We start from the raw sequence: 15,373 nt of genomic DNA, 5'->3' as shown, positions 1-15,373 counted from the left end.
TTGAACATAATGCATACAAACTTGTTGTCATTTGATTTCAAGTGATTTTAAGGTCATTGGAATAGATTATGGTTGTATTTTTCGAGATTTGAATATCGACACGTGAGTGCCTATTTCATGCATTGGATTGCTCTATACGTTTACTGGGCGAGATAGCCGTATTGTTAGGTGTTTATAAGCTTTCGTATCCTTGCTGTTGGAGACTGTATCACTGATGTATCAACCACTCTGGTATTTGTTTGTAAAAATCGCGTCGTTTTGGCCGAATTTCAGCATATAGATGGCTCAGCCAGATGGCTAACAAGCTTCAATTATAACCATACTCCGCATGCAGGTACTTTACCTAGTACTGGTCATTGCTGACCCACGGCGCAGTTGCTGCTCTGCTTGTCCTGTGCTCCAGAGGAAGAAACATTTTGTCTGTCACCAAAAAGCTGCACAGATCGTGCTGCCACCAGAAACTGACCAATAAAATCAAACCACCAATACTTTGAGTTGATGATAGACTACTTGAACAATGTTGAGAGTGAATATCGTGGCATACGAAGAACCCTACGAACCGCTGCAACGAAAAATCACGTGATTTAAAGACATTTGTATCGTTTTCTACCAGAAGAAAGTCAAACTTGGCTGCCATGCAGGTGTTATTTAAGTTACGCTTAGCCTAACACATGACAATAGTTAGGTAGTTGATTGGAGGATATCGATTTTTCGCGTTGCGGACCCTATCATATATGGTAGGGTCCGCAACGCGAAAAATCGATGCCCTCCAATCAACTACCTAACTATTGTCATGTGTTAGTCTAAGTGTAACTTGAATAACACCAGCGTGGCAGCCAAGTTTGTCACTTTCTTCTGGTAGAAAACGATAATAATGTCTTAAAATCACATGATTTTTCGTTGCAGCAGTTCGTAGAGTTCTTCGTATGCCACGATATTCACTCTCAACATTGTTCAAGTAGTCTACCATCAACTCAAAGTATCGGTGGTTTGATTTTATTGGTCAGTTTCTGGTGGCAGTGTTCTATACCATATGCGTATTTTGTACCATACGCGTATGGTACATACCATATGCGTATACGCGTACGGTACAACCATACGCGTATGGTACGGAAAATCGTACCATCTGAGTATAGGCTATAGCTAACCTGCTTTGCATATAATATCAAGCAGAAGGTTTTTGCACTGCCGTACCTATTGACTATGCCGGATGGCACTCTGCTTTCATCTTTTCGGGGAAGGGGGAGGGGCTAGTCTCGCTTAGCGGTTTCTGTAATTCAGTGAAGATCGAGCTAGCTAGGTATATACCTCTATATAGCAATCATATTTTGGTCTGATTAGCTTTCTATTCTCTAGAGCTGAGATGTATTTTGCTTTACTGTAATTAAAATATAATTTGCTTTACTGCATGATGCAAACCTACACTGTTAAAACTGAGGTGGTCATAGCACACTTAACCAGCAGCACACCCTTGGGGGTGCAGGCACACTTTCAGGATATAGTGTGCGAAACACACAAGACAAGCAGTGTGGCCGTATATTGGTGTACATGGCATCCTTTATCATTTAGAGGTAGTATAGGATGTATAGAAAAGCATCAATTTTATTGAATTTATGTGCTATAAATAAACTTATTTAGTGCTAAGCCATTACACAGACACACTACAATAAAATGTGTATTTGTGTATAATTATGTGGTATGCTCTAAATGTGCTGGTACATAGCATGCACTCCTGTGGTGTATGTGATATGTAGGAGATGATTGTCCACATTTGTCCATTAGTTAGCAAATGTGAACCCATTTGTCCATTATAGTTAGCAAATGTGAACCATCATCTCCTACATATCACATACTCCACCCCAAAGTATGTGATGTGTGTGTGTGTGTGTGTGTGTGATAGGCACAAAAACACATTTTATTGTAGTGACAGTTCAAGTCGCAGTGAACAAAGCTGGTATATGTTTGTATCAATAAAGTAACCAATTTGCATTAACCATGCAAGAGTAAATTTACTCTTGATTAACATTAACTCATAGAATTTCCATTAGATTAATCCAGTCAACAGTAGAGATGAAAAAGATGATCAGTGGGGGCCCATACATATCTTAAGGTAGCCTCAGTTGAGTGAAATTAAACCCACAATCAAACTCCAGGCTTGGTGACATAGGTTTTATATACATTTTGAAACAATGTTTAAGTATTTATTTGAAAGCAGTAAGTTGCTGACTGACTAATAGCGTTGTGTACTGTTTGTAGATTGTTGACATTCCAGGAATGTTACACCAATTGTGAAACTGCAGATGACGTAATATTTTAATGCTATGATGAGTGGTTGACTTTGATAATAAAGCTGTCACATTCTACCCTTCCACTCCTGAATGCACAAGTGCTTTTTTTCTCCACAGTGGAAATGCTATTACTTTGAAAGTACACAAGCTGGTATACTAGTACTGTATGTTCTTTAGAATATAGTCGAGTTGATAATCTAGCTGTTGCATAGCAACCACATACACTGAAAACGTATTGTAAATTTTAATTTTGTTTCTTCTTCCACACAGTGCGTTGTGGCTGCAATTGCTACACATACTAGTGGGGCAAAAAATTATTAATTTTCAACAAGTAGAATAGGGATCAAAGATTTGATTTTGAAAAAAACTGCGTAAACAAGAAGTAATAGGGATGATAATCCACAAAATTCTATGCATCATCAGTTCAAAGCAAGTTATTTGAATAGTGTACACTCAATTTGCGATTCCTATTTCAACATTTTAACAAAATTTAACCACAAGTTGAAATAGGAATCGCAAATTGAGTGTACACTATTCAAATAACTTGCTTTGAACTGATGATGCATAGAATTTTGTGGATTATCATCCCTATTACTTCTTGTTTACGCAGTTTTTTTCAAAATCAAATCTTTGATCCCTATTCTACTTGTTGAAAATTAATAATTTTTTTGCCCCACTAGTCTCATGATTTTTTTCATGTCCATGCACATGGACTACTTCTTAAATATACGTTCAACAGTACATGATTGTTTAATAAAGAAACCCATTGTAATATCAACTGGCAATAAACAATTACATAAATAAGTTTAATAAACAATTAGTTAACAATACAGTTAACAATACAGTAAACAATACCACTTTCCTTTGACGAGTAGATAAATCCACTAGTGTGACCGTTTACTGCAACGAAGCGGTGCGAAATCTCAACACGAGTAAAACACACGCTTGACAAAACGTGGTCGACTCCAATTAAAGTGCTGAGTATACGGAGTATCCCGCTTTTTATTTTTCAATCGCGTACGGAAGGGACACACCCCTTTTCAATTCGAAATTTACCAGTGTGTTCCAATAGCTTACAAGCCTTGTTATGTCGACTCTTAGCTGGTAAACAGCTGAAGAATATAATAGAAAGTATACACGAAAGGCGTACAGTAATAGTTTAAGTGACGAGGTGCGGGCCACACCCCCTTCACTGTCTCGTAATGAAGGAAGTCTAAAACCCGAGTTTCAGTGAACAATAGTTATGTTTAATGTTTAGTGTGATACAACTTGATGCATTTTAGTCCTGTGAGCTAAAGCAATGGAATTTTAAACAATTCTATATTATCATCTGTATGGCTTCTCGATCGAATGGCGTCTCGAAGAGTGATTCTTGCTCTATATCTCGCAATCGCATTAGAGAGGGAAGATTTTAATACCACACAGACCTGGGTACGAATGTTTTTTAAATACGCCATACGTTTTTAGGGCTGATATCTACTTCCTACGAGCTGTAGGCGCGCGAAACAAGAAAGAAAGAAAGAAGAAGATGGAGAATCTAACCATTTTCAAAATTTTAAAAAACACCTAAAACCATTTCCCTTACTTTTAATACTTGTTGGCTAGTGTTGTAAACACAAAAGAAAGGTCTAGAATGTTTTAGAAATAAAATCTAAAGCCCGGAAGGCTACTTTTGGCGTGCGTTCTATTAGAGTGTTTTGAAAAATTTCTGCCTGATCCCTATTATGTATATATATACCACTACCGTGGTACATGATATTACTTCCTATTGGATTCATGATTCATTGTTTAATTGATACAACAAAAATTCAAAAATCAGGCCATTATTACATAATGCTACTGCTCCTTAACACCTGTAATAGAGTTTAAAATGTAATGTAATGATGTGACATGATGTAATAATTCATTATGCATACTTGTAATATTAATATTGTTTACTTTAGTTGTAAGAGTTAGTTGTTATTTTGTGCTTTCAATTATTAATTAATAATATTATGTACAGCTAGTGCATGATCTATTCTGCTTATAAAAGATTTGCCCAAGAGCCTACACTTCCTTACAATTATAGAACAATACCCACACATATGTGATAGCAACCATATTAATTAATTTGTATCCATTGGAAAATCTAGCCAATTTTTTTCAGTCACATATATGTATATTATTTCATTAAATATTTTATTCTATTGTTGCTACATGATCTATTGTTTAGTTTTAATTTGTTAGTACACTAGCTTCCACTTAAAAATGGATATTTATGCCTGATGGCACGCACTAAAGGAGTGTTGAGCAGACAATTTTAATCAGATGAGCTCAAGAAGTACAATGTAATGATTGCTCAAACAGAGGAAGACCTGGAGAATGCTGATACAATAACATTGAGGGAGGTAGCAAAGAGATTTAACTGTAGAGAAAGCAATATTCCAGTTTGCAAATTAATGTAAATCTGGCTGTAGCGTAGCATTATTAGCATAATTAATTGCATGTGCAATAAATTCTTTTTAAACTGAATCTTTGCTATTAAATGAGGCATGTACATTGCCTACTGAGATGAAGTAGGAAAACATAACATGGCAGAGATTTTATGGTGAGTTTATGAGTTCTAATGAATATTTCAGTAACGAATGTATATTATCTAGCATTGTTTAATTGTTAAGTGTGTTGTAGCCACTCACTACTTACTGTGGATGGGACAATGTGTTTAGCTACTCTTATCTGAATGTATAATACTCTAACAACATCCACATTAATTTGTGCTGTAGGTCCAGTGTGATGAATGTGAGTGGTGATACTATTTACAGCATATACCTCGGTATATACAAACAAGAAAAGTACGCAAACAGGAAATTGGATCCTCAAAAGAAGAAGAGTGTATATAGTAGATAAAGATGCAAAGACAGTGAGGGGCCACTGATGTTACACAACTGATAACACTTACAAAGTTCATTTTTTAAGTTGTTAGCTTTGCACAAGCAGTATTAATAATATGTATAATTCAGTTAGAACTTACTAGCTACCATGCACGGTGACATTGTAATTGCTCTCCTTGCTTATTTACCCAATTGTGTTGTAAATTGTATATAATTTGAGTATATAAGACCATCTGCATGCTTCTGATAGCTATAAAGAAGCATACACAGTACCATTCATGTGAAGTTCTGCAGACAACGTGAGATCATGTACATAAGATTTAGGGACATCAGTAGGACTATAGTGGGAAATGCATGCATGGACATGGCAAGGCCAAAAATGCATGCATGTGTGTGTGCTGATGAATAATTTTATAATTACAGCTAAGCAGATTATTATGTTGTGGTCTAAGTTTACTCAGCTAGAAATGCTTGTAAAGATAGCCCATTGTAGCTAGGTGATGACAAGGCTAGAAGACACTGAGAAAAGGCATAATATGCATATGTACATACCATACGCGTATGCCTATACCGTACGCGTATGGTACGGGAAAATCGTACCGTACGCGTATGGTACGAAAAATCGTACCGTATGCGTATGGTACAAAATACGCATATGGTATAGAACAGCAGCACGATCTGTACAGCTTTTTGGCGACAGACAAAATGTTTCTTCCTCTGGAGCACAGGACAAGCAGAGCAGCAACTGCGCCGTGGGTCAGCAATGACCAGTACTAAGGTAAAGTACTTGCATGCGGAGTATGGTTATAATTGAAGCTTGTTAGCCATCTGGCTGAGCCATCTATATGCTGAAATTCGGCCAAAATGACGCGATTTTTGCAAATAAATACCAGAATGGTTGATACATCAGTGAGACAGTCTCCAACAGCAAGGATACAAAGCTTATAAACACCTAACAATACAGCTATCTCGCCCAGTAAACGCATAGGGCAATCCAATGCATGAAATAAGCACTCGCGTGATCAAAGTTCAAATCGCGGAAATACCCATGAAATCGTTTTCATTTCTGATTAGGGTGTGCTCCTTTTGTAAATATTTGTGTTAATTGTTCACTCAGGCCTGGTCTGGGCCAGTGCAGGTGTGTTTTATGCTGTGATGGCATCCGATAGGTAGGGTCTTAGACTGCTGGGCTAATCGAGATGCTGAACCTAATGCACACAAACTGATTGTCACTTGATTCGAAGTGAGTTTAAGGTGATTGGAATAGATCATGGTCGTATTTTCCGAGATCTGAATATCGATCACGTGAGTGCCTATTTCATGCATTGGGTTGCTCTATGCGTTTACTGGGCGAGATAGCCGTATTGTTTGGGACTTTGGGTGTTTATAAGCTTTGTATCCTTGCTGTTGGAGACTGTCTCACTGATGTATCAACCATTCTGGTATTTATTTGCAAAAATCACGTCATTTTGGCCGAATTTCAGCATATAGATGGCTCAGCCAGATGGCTAACAAGCTTCAATTATAACCATACTCTGCATGCAGGTACTTTACCTAGTACTGGTCATTGCTGACTCACGGCGCAGTTGCTGTTCTGCTTGTCCTGTGCTCCAGAGGAAGAAACATTTTGTCTGTTGTCAAAAAGCTGCACAGATCGGCTGCCACCAGAAACTGACCAATAAAATCAAACCACCAATACTTTGAGTTGATGATAGACTACTTGAACAATGTTGAGAGTGAATATCGTGGCATACGAAGAACCCTACGAACTGCTGCAACAAAAAATCACGTGATTTTAAGACATTTGTATCGTTTTCTACCAGAAGAAAGTGACAAACTTGGCTGCCACGCTGGTGTTATTCAAGTTACACTTAGCCTAACACATGACAATAGTTAGGTAGTTGATTGGAGGATATCGATTTTTCGCATTGCGGACCCTATATATTGGGTGCCATTTGTCTCAAAAACCCAAAAATTGAGATCTAGACCAATATCGTCAATATTTACTAAACATCGACGACATTTAGCTAAATATCGACAACATTTACTAAACATCGACGACATTTGCTAAACATCGACGACATTTACTAAACATCGACGACATTTACTAAACATCGACGACATTTGCTAAACATTGATGACATTTGCTAAACATTGATGACATTTGCTAAACATCGACGACATTTGCTAAACATTGATGACATTTGCTAAACATTGATGACATTTGCTAAACATCGACGACATTTGCTAAACATTGATGACATTTGCTAAACATCGACGATATTCAGCAACTCAGCTGCTTTCGCGTTTTAATTTTCTGCGGATCCTGTACTATAATATTATAGGCGCGTACAATACTAATAATTACTGATTAGCTGCTTGCGACTGTAGATGAATCATCTGTGGTACTACGTGACTCATTAGGCATTCGGACTTCCTTTAATGCTGCGTATCTATTAAGGTCAATGTTGCTGTGTTGGTGACGAGTTGGACTGAAAGGAAGGAACCCATCTGTGAGGATACGAGGTATGGGGTTAGCCTCTAAAGCTGTAAATGTGACAGCATGTACACTGCACGTTTTTCACTTTTCAATGTTCCAGTGACAGAACGAGGCAGACTCTCACGTGAATGAGGGTCTAGAGACTCTATAGCATACAGGATTTGTGCACAATGACAGCTACATACTTTAATTTGTGCATGCGTGGTGTATGTTGGGTTGCCTTGTGTGGCCAGACCAATTGGGTAGGGAGAAGAAGGGATCTAGTACAGTTCAAATCTTGGTTTATACTGGTCTTGACACTACCCATTTACATGTACTGTTATTACGTGGCAATTTAAATTAGTTGTTTCATGGGCTTGACTGACCCAGATGAATAACACTGCTTGAAAGTTCTTAGTTTACTAGAGTGGTATATCCCCAGTATATGGAACGGTTAATTGTTTGGTATTTTAGTAGTTTTTTCAGTAAACCTGCATTCACTGATGTTTTACTGAGAGTTTAAAATTTAGTAAAACAATTATGTTCCATATACTTAAAGTTACTGACATTTTACTATCAGTATAACTGGGTACAACTACAGTAAAGCAGCTTAACAAATTAGTAAACTTAGAACCTTCAAGCAGTGTAACCACCGAACATATTTTCAAAACCTAGCTCAAAAATGCACTATATGTATATGGCTGCAAATGAGTTGCTGTCTCATTGATACCATACCCCATTCTTGTATTTTGTTTTTACAATTTTATATGCCAACCTAGATTTGTTTCCTGTTAGTGCAGTGATGTACTATTATCATACTATAATAAATATTTGTGACAAAATCAGTCCTATATATACACAAGCCGATCTTCATATGGACATCAATACAGCATTTTAAAAATGTGTATGCATCACTTCGTATACTTTACCTACACTGCTGTACCATACGCAAGGAAATTTAGAAGCAAGAAAATTTTGACAAATTCACATTTCAGCAGATTTGATGAATAAAATGTTGACGAAATCAAAAAATTATAGACAAAACCTGTACTTTTAAAGACATTTGACAAACTTAAGTTTGATGAATTTAATTGATTCGTCAATTTTGTTAAATTTTTCTACTGTCAAAATTTCCTTGTGTACGGTATGCAAGGTGACTAATGTACTGTGAATGCTAGCTAGCTATTGGCCTTCTTATTCCAAAGATACCTATCTGTACGTGTCTTAATACGATACAACAGACAGTCATCTGCAAATTAGGCGACAAGTAGATTTAATACAGCTGGGAAAGTCATTTATAAAAACAAGAACAGTAAGGGGCCCAATACAGAGCACTGAGGTACTCCACTGGTAAAGTTGACAGCTTCTGAAATAGAACCATCACAAAAAACTTACTATTTACAGTTGGTTAAAAAAGACCAAATACAGTTAATTGTCTCTCTGGTAATTCCATAGTACCTTAACTTTAACAGTAAGAGTTTATGGGAAACCTTGTCGAATGCCTTGCTGAAATCCAGCAGTATGCAATCAGTTTGTGCTTTGTCATTTAAACTGGATGCTAAGTAAATTGTTGCATCTCTAGTATGTACACTCCATCAGTACAACCTGTCTTAATGGGCCACCAGTATAGAAATACAACCTCTCTTGAAAAGCCAATTCCAAATTAAGAGCTTATACACTGCTACCTGCTTATTGAGTGAAGGTGGCAATAAACAAGTTCCACTGTAATTTATGCAGTGATCTGATCTTGTATATTGTCAGTGGATGAGATCCACTTGGCCAGGACAAAATGTGACCCAAATGTCCTGGATGATCCATACTCAACCCACTTATGACCCAGTGGCACAATGGAACTGAGTATTTATAGAGAATACAGTTATAATTATTTCTAAGATGTGTGGACACATTACAACACATTACAACACATTACAACATGTGCATACAAGACATGCTACGTACCATTTTAGCATTTCAAGTCACCACATTATGTACGGACCAGTCAACAATGCTTCATAGTGCCCATCAGTAAACCTGAAGAAAAGTTACAAAAAATAAAAATGCACATAAATACAGTGAAACCTCATTTATAGGGCCAGCTCTGGGACCAAAAAAATTTGGCCTGAATAACAAGGTGGCCTTATTAATGAGGTCATAAACTACTGTTTATCTATATTTTGAACCTTCTATAGGTGGCCAATATAATGAGGTGGTCTTATTGAAGAGGTGGACACTAAGTGAGGTTTCACTATACATAATATGGTTAACAATGGTGAACAATATTAATGGTTAACAATAATACGCTGAAACCTTACTCAGGTCACTTCTTGTGGCAGATTGCTCTGTACACAAAATGACACATTCAGGGATAGTATTTAGATGGATGATAAAGTAACGTATTATGACTTAAATACCCATGATGTGTCACTGCTAGGCAGTATCTGATATGGCTACCATATACACGGCACTGCCAAAGCACAACATCGCACTCGCTTGCATGCACAATTTTGCTCAAAATTTTAAAAATTGATAATTAAGGGTATGGCAACTGTTTCGCTCGCAAGACTGTGTGGCAGCTGTTCCCCTTCTGTACAAGTGGCCGCCAAGACAGGTCCACTGTGGATGAAAGCCAGGCATTAGATATTTGGTATTTCATGTGTTCAAGGCATTCCAGGGCTTCTGGTGGTCTCAAATCTCACCAGTTTAACTCAGACAGTGTTGTGGTCACCACTAAACCACTGGAATGCTGTGTTATGTTCATCTTATGCTTGGCTACTATATAGTAGAACTGAAGGGATACTCTGAAAAATATAATATAATATCCTAAGGATAATGACTTCATCACTTTCACTTATAAGGACCAAAAGTGAAAATTTTTACACGTTGGGCTGACAGCCAACTGCCTATGTCTGAAGCAGTACCTTTGGTGCTCTAACAGATTGGCTGCCCCCTTGCTGCCAGTACTCACTGTCTCATACACTGTTCACACTAAATCCATCTCTATAGCCAGTTAGAACAGCATGCTTCTTACCATTTTAAGGCCGCAAAATGCAGCCACCTCCTTAATAAGCTAGGTCAGAAAATTTTGTCTGTACCTGAATAATGACCAGTTTTCACTGTACTATTAGTGATTAGTGATCATGGAGGATTATTTATTAAGATACTAAGATATACAAATGCTACAACCTCTAAATATAGCAGTAAAATTTTGCTCTGGTCCAATAGAGTGATAACTTTTACATCACAAAATTACATTAAAATATGTAACCGCAACTTCCGCGGGGCAAAACGTTGGGCAAATTCAATGGCGGAGCACCTTCAAGAGGCTGCAACTTGGCTTCTGGTGCTCCATTCGGCATGAAACTTACTCAGGACATAGATAAGAAACATGATGAAAAACATCACTTGGGCATCAGGTTGGTTTAAAAGGTAGCTTAGCACATATTTATCGAATCACGTATTGTGGTTGTTGGTGGTATTAAGTATTCATCAAATTACATTTAGTAGATGCTGGTGGTATCACCATTAACTATATTTTTTGGCAGGTGGTCAGGTTGTTTAATCACGTGATCAGGTGCACGTGATCCCCTCTCAACGCAGGTCGGTGACAAGCACGTAGCTGCTATTGCATTTCCGAGCCTTTGTTGTAATCTGTATGGCTCGATGTAGGATTTTTGGACCCTGCAGCTAACTCGAGCTTATCTGGACGAGAGTTCCATAGCCCGTGCTGTGGAGAAGGATCTGACCTTTCACTTTATTCCTTGTTTATTAGGAGTAAGGGAGTATGCGGTGGAATTCGTAGAACGGGGTTGGGAGTGGTGGGGCACTTTTACGCACGACGAGTTGAAGTTCGATCACACAAGCCAACAAATGGTGCCTTCTGCATCATGTGCGTAACTGGCTGGAGGCGTGCGTGATTCTTTTTGTGCTAACCACAGTTAAGCTATTAACCTCCATTTAGCACATATTTATCGAATCACGTATTGTGGTTGTTGGTGGTATTAAGTATTCATCGAATTACATTTAGTAGATGCTGGTGGTATCACCATTAACTATATTTTTTTGGCAGGTGGTCAGGTTGTTTAATCACGTGATCAGGTGCACGTGATCCCCTCTCAACTCAGGTCGTTGACAAGCACATAGCTGCTATTGCGTTTTCGAGCCTATGTTGTAATCTGTATGGCTCGATGTAGGATTTTTGGCCCCTGCAGCTAACTCGAGCCTATCTGGACGAGAGTTCCATAGCCCAAAGAAAGCCCATAATGGGGTAGCAGGGGGTTCTAAGTGGCTAGTTGGAGTAGTTTAAACCTTGTCAAAAATGATCATCTTGTTTGAGCTTGGTTTTCCTATCGCCCAGATGAGGTCTTGTCACCTTTGATAGGCACTGTTAAGCGTTAGCACCATAGGGTTAGCACGTGTGTCTGCCTATTCATGGCTACCTGGCCACCTCTATGTAAACCGTGCCGGCAGCGCAGTTTAGGAGCTGCAAATTGCTATCGGTTGTTGATACTGGCCGGTATAGAAAGGAATATATTTCAAAACGTTAAGTGAGTGATGTTGTATCAGTGCCATGCCCTGGTCTGGCGAGCAGTCAGCTGTCAGACTACCCCAGCTTCATCGATACTTAGCTGCGTGACACTACAGCCTTTGTTTGATTGAAGTTTTATGGTCATAGTTATGACTTATGCTAAAACTGCTTGCTATAGGTGTGTCACCAGCGTGGTACAAAGTTGGCAGTATCAGTAGCAGTAGCTATAGCTTGTTATTAATCTATAATGTACATGTGTATGCAAGTGCGTTTTAATGGCTGCATGGCCTGTTGGATTTTAGCACTGTAGTCATGTGATGACCTAGCTGATGTGCAGTTGCGCTCTGTCCCCAGCTCACCGTGCAGTCATAGTGAGTAATATTGGCTCACCTATTTGTGCACTCTTGACACAATCATAATTGACGTGTTCCCCATATCCGGAGAATTGAGGCACAGCCCAGTCTGATGTGTCTATGTGTCACTAATCTGATACTGCTTAGGGCAATCTCACATCTCTATTTATAGTGTAGGTATGTGTGTTAAACATGCCTGGTGTGATTTCAATAAACTAGTGCATGATACCACTGGCATGTGGTAATGATCAAATACCTTAGTACAACTTTGTCTTGTTGCCTGAAGTAGTGCTACTAGATCTAGACTCACTCAGTTGCTTTGTTCGGTGGTCACCATAGCTGTTATAGTGTGCTGCTTATCTGTCACATCCTGACTAGCTGGATATAGAATATTCTAGTCTGTTTTTTTTGTTTTTTTTTAATTGCTAGGAGTTCTAGTCAAGGTGTTCCCAGCAAGTGAGCTGTACTAGTCGCAGCTGGTCATCTTGATTATTGGTTATTGATTTAGCTGATATGTGTGTACTGTACATGTGCTACTGAACATCGCTGCCACATCTAGCTACAGCAAATAATGTAGTCTGGTGCTAACGCTCAAGTTGATGACTGACTACACTGTGCTGGTCACTTAGCAGGTATGATCATATGTTCTCGGTGTAGCTGAAGTGTGCTTAAACTGTGGCCACAGCTGCTGCAAGTCCTGCCATTTAGTGGTAGTGATTAGCTGATGTGTCACTGTAGCATGCTACAAATGTAGCTGTCCTGTCATTCAGTTAAGTGCAGTAACTGATATGCTACTGTATAAGCAACTGAGTAACCATTTTGTTTACTGCCATCGATGTTGTCATGTATAGCTGATACTTTTCTATAGTGAACTGTGCTATGCCACTGTATAACTGTCAAATATACTGCAAATGACACTGTCAGGTGCTACCGTTATAGCTGATGCAGGAACTAGGCCTTTATGATCAGTGTGGGTGAAGAGGAGTCTTTAGAGCACATGGTTGGACATGCTAAGTATGTAAGATTTTGCAGAGACCAAAGCCCAACCTCATGCGATTGCTATGGCCACTGTACTGCATTACTGACATAGTTGTCGCACCCACTGTGACTGATACTGAGTGATAGTGATGCAGTCAGGTGAGAAAGCTCATAGCTGCCCTGTGCTGTTACTATCTGTAAGATCTGTCAATGGTGCAGGTACAAATAGCGCAACTAATGTGTAGCCGCAATCGTGATGTGGTCAGGATTATCTATCCTGGAATGGCTGTTACGTCTACAACTAATGCGTCGGGTGTTTTCAGTATGCAGTTGAAATTCCTGACACTTCTGCTGTTCATTATTCGTAGCAATCTATCTGATGTGTGGATGTAGGATCATGACAAAGCCAGATGTCACATCTACTACAATTGATGCAGTCAGATGTAACAATATACCTGATATATGTGACTGCACAGTGCTACTGATGTAGCTGTCATGTCCACTGAAGCTGCAACTAATGTAGTTCACGTCTGGTGCAGCTCGTGTTTGAGTGCTACCAGCTTACCTCTTTTGAGTGCTACAGACTTACATAGCTCATGTCTGGGAGCTCCTGTCTGGGTACTATCAATATAGCTCATGTCTGAGTGTTACCAATGTAGTTTATGTTTGAGCATCAGCGATGTAGCTCATGTAAGCATGTTTGAGTACTACCAACATGGCTCATGATCATGTCCACATAATGCTAATGATATAGCTCGTGTTTGAGTGTTACTGACATAGCCCATGTTTGAGTGTTACATGGACGTAGATCATGTTTGAGTGCTACCAACACAGCTCATGTCTGAGTGCTACTGATGTAGCTCATGTTACCAGCTTACCTCTTTTGAGTGCTATGTACCAAGTAGCTCATGTCTGAGTGCTACTAATATAGCTCATGTTTGAGTGCCACCAAACATAGCTCATGTCTGAAATTGAGTGCTACTGATGTTCGTAGCTCATGTTTGCATGCTACTGATGTAGCTCATGTTTGAGTACTACTGATGTAGCTCATGTTTGAGTACTACTGATGTAGCTCATGTTTGAGTTTGAGTGCTACCAGCATAGCTCATGTCTGAGTGTAGTAGCCCATGTTACCGACTTGTATAATTACCTCTTTTGAGTGCTATTGACATGGCTCCTGTCTGAGTGCTATTGGTATAGCTAATGTTTGAGTGCTACTGACTGCTCATGTTTATGTGCTACCAAGATAGCTCATGTCTGATACTGAGTGCTACTGATGTTTGTAGCTCATGTTTGCTTGCTACTGACATAGCTCGTGTTTGAATGCTACCAGCTTACCTCTTTTGAGTGCTACTGATGTAGCTCATGTTTGAGTGCTACTCACTCTTGAGTGTTTGCAATGTAGCTCATGTTTTGAGTGCTACTGATGTAGTTCATGCTTGAGTGCTACAAATATGTTTATGGTGGAGTTCTACTGTTGTAACTCATGTTTGAGTGCTACCGACATAGCTCATGTGTGAAAGCTTTTAACTTACCACATTAATTATGGGTGCTACTGATGTAGCTCGTGTATGGGTGCTACCGATGTAGCTCATGTCAGGGCACTACCAATGTAGCTCATGCCTGAGTGCTACCGACGTATAGTAGTTACCGACGTATAGTAGTTCACGTTTACGTGCTACCGACATAGCTCATATTGTGAGATGTAGACTCATGTTTGAGTACCAACTTACCTCATTTGGGTGCTAGCAACATAGCTCATTTCTGGGTGCTATAGCCGCTCATGTCTGGCTACTAGTGATGTAGCTCATGTCTGAGTGCAACTGACAGCTCATTTTGAGTGTTACCAACATATTGAGTGCTACCGATGTAACTCAGAT

General features: G+C 39.0%; 1 protein-coding gene across 1 annotated transcript in view; it reads right to left on the bottom strand.

The window, feature by feature from the left end:
- The window catches only part of LOC136255585 (uncharacterized), a 28,776-nt gene that overhangs the window by 10,229 nt on the left and 3,174 nt on the right, over positions 1-15,373 (bottom strand). Inside the window, exon 2 of the mRNA XM_066048385.1 lies at positions 9,597-9,668. The gene's annotated coding sequence lies outside the window, so the exon portion shown is untranslated. The remainder of the gene's footprint in view (positions 1-9,596; positions 9,669-15,373) is intronic.

Source organism: Dysidea avara, chromosome 5, assembly GCF_963678975.1.
Source record: "Dysidea avara chromosome 5, odDysAvar1.4, whole genome shotgun sequence".
Classification (NCBI taxonomy): Eukaryota; Metazoa; Porifera; class Demospongiae; order Dictyoceratida; family Dysideidae; genus Dysidea; species Dysidea avara.
The sequence above is the reverse complement of the archived record's forward strand: the minus strand, read 5'-3'. Positions and strand labels throughout refer to the sequence as shown.